Raw genomic sequence first — 2,724 nt, forward strand, 5'->3', positions numbered from 1 at the left:
TAGGCAAAGGCATTTGTCCATCATCCCTGCCACTCCCTCCCCATGGTCTCATCCACGAAGTCGGTAGGTAGGTCATGTGTATCTAAACTAAAACCCTATTAATTTGAGTATGAGCAGTTTGAGAAAGTAGCAAATAAATGGCCGGGGTTTTATCAACTACGTCACGTTGATCTATGGAAAAGGCTTAACTAACACTTTCTCACCTTACACGAGTTTCATATCGTAACACCCTTGTCGTTGTCGAATAAATTCAATAGCATGACACCAAGCAGAAGTTATAATTTGCTCTATACGCCACGTGTCGTTGAAGCTACGGCTTATTCCCCCCGTGTAATGCGATTTATGCACAGTATTTAAAATTATTTACTGGAGTTGGAGTTGAATAGAGTTATCTGTCTTACTTAAGGACACAAAGAAGAGAGCCCAATTTAAAATATGTCAGGAGATTCAAACGCCCTATCAGTGCAACAACGTTTTTTGTTATTCTATTCCTCTCTCTCTCTCCCTCTCTCTCCTCTCTCTCTCTCTCTCTCTCTCTCTCTCTCCTCTCTTCCATCTCTCTACCTCCCTCCCCCCTCTCTCTTCTCTCTCTCTTTTCTCCCTCCTTCCCTCCCTCTCTCTTCTCCTTCCCCCCTCATCTCTTTTTTTTCTCTGTCTCCCCTCTTCTCTCTTTTTCTCTGTTTCCTCTCCTCTCCCTCTCTTTTCTCTCTCTCCCATTCTCTCCCTTCTCTCCTCCTTCTTCTCCCCCCCTTCCTCTCTTCTCTCTCCCTCCTCTCCCTCTCTTCTCTCTCTCTCCTCTTCTCTCTCCCTCCCCTCTTCTCTCTCTCCCTCTCTTCTTCTCTCCCTCCCCCTCTCTCTTTCTCTCTTTCTCCCTCTCCCTCCTCTTCTCTCTCTCCTCCCCTCATTCTTTTTCTCTCCCCCTCTCTCTCTCCTCTTTCTCCTTCTCTCTCCCTCCTTTCTCCTCTCTCTCTCTATCCTTTTCCTTCTTCTTCTCCCCCCCCCTCTCTCTCTCCTCTCCTCTCTCTCTCTCTCTCTCTCCCTCTCTCCTTGTAACCATAAAACAAACCCTTCTAAACTCAGATACACAAACTTGAAACGGCACAGCTGTCGAAAGCAACTCTCAAATAATTACACTGCAGTCCCTGTAAATAAACTCTCGCTTAAAATAAGCTCTGAGGCTTTTCCCGATTTTTCTGCTCCATATCAGTCGTAATTCAAAACGTTTAAGATAAACTCCGTCCCTGAGCTTGTCCAGATAGGTACGATAAACTGATCAATCTGGATCTCTACGACAAAGGCTAAGATAGACAGAGAGTCTCTCAACCCCCTCCATCCCCTCCCCCAATCTCCATCATTTAGTGTCCTCATTGCGCAATCACGAAACAACACATGCTGTCATATTAGTCGAGTGTGTAGTGGGTAAAGATTCACTGAACCTTACGAGTATGTCACCATAATATGACGCAAACACTCACACGCGCACGTGAGCACGTTAGTTTTTTTCTTTTGTTATAGCACTAGCACACTAGAGAAAATAGGTATTGAGGCCATAGCTAAGCAATCATTGTAGAGTATAGGCAAAGGCATTTGTCCATCATCCCTGCCACTCCCTCCCCATGGTCTCATCCACGAAGTCGGTAGGTAGGTCATGTGTATCTAGACTAAAACCCTATTAATTTGAGTATGAGCAGTTTGAGAAAGTAGCAAATAAATGGCCGGGGGTTTTTATCAACTACGTCACGTTGATCTATGGAAAAGGCTTAACTAACACTTTCTCACCTTACACGAGTTTCATATCGTAACACCCTTGTCGTTGTCGAATAAATTCAATAGCATGACACCAAGCAGAAGTTATAATTTGCTCTATACGCCACGTGTCGTTGAAGCTACGGCTTGTTCTCCCCCGTGTAATGCGATTTATGCACAGTATTTAAAATTATTTACTGGAGTTGGAGTTGAATAGAGTTATCTGTCTTACTTAAGGACACAAAGAAGAGAGCCCAATTGAAAATATGTCAGGAGATTCAAACGCCCTATCAGATGCAACAACGTTTTTTTGTCATTCTATTCCTCTCTCTCTCTCTCTCTCTCTCTCTCTCTTTCTCTCTGTCCTTCCATCTCTCTACCTCCCTCCCCCCTCTCTCTCCTTCTCTCTCTCTATTTCTCCCACCTTCCCACTCCCTCTGTCTCCTCCTCTCCTTCCCCCTCACTCTTTCTTTTTTTTCTCTGTCTCCTCCCCTCTTGTTCTCTCTTTTCTCTCTGTTTCTCCCTCTCTCTCTCTCTCCCCTCCTCTTTCTCTCTCTCCCTCATTATTTCTCTCCCTCTCTCTCTCCTTCTCTCCCCCCCCTCTCTCTCTCTCCTCCTCTCTCTCTCTCTCTCTCTCTCTCTCTCCCTCTCTCCTTGTAACCATAAAACAAACCCTTCTAAACTCAGATACACAAACTTGGAATCGGCCACAGCTGTCGAAAAAGCAACTCTCAAAATAATTACACTGCTGTTCCCTGTAAAATATAACTCTGCTTAAAATAAGCTCTGAGGCTTTCCCGATTTTTGTGCTCCATACATTCGCAATTCAATAAACGTTTTTTTAAGCTAAACTCCGTCCCTGAGTTGTCCAGTATACGATTAAACTGAATCCAATCTTGGATCTCTATGACCAAAGGCTAACTAGATAGACAGATAGAGGAGTCTCCAACCCCCCTCCACCCCCTCCCCCCCAATCTC

This window comes from Berghia stephanieae, unplaced genomic scaffold (genome assembly GCF_034508935.2).
Source record: "Berghia stephanieae isolate SIO BIC M18660-M18661 unplaced genomic scaffold, UCSD_Bste_1.3 scaffold274, whole genome shotgun sequence".
NCBI lineage: Eukaryota > Metazoa > Mollusca > Gastropoda > Nudibranchia > Aeolidiidae > Berghia > Berghia stephanieae.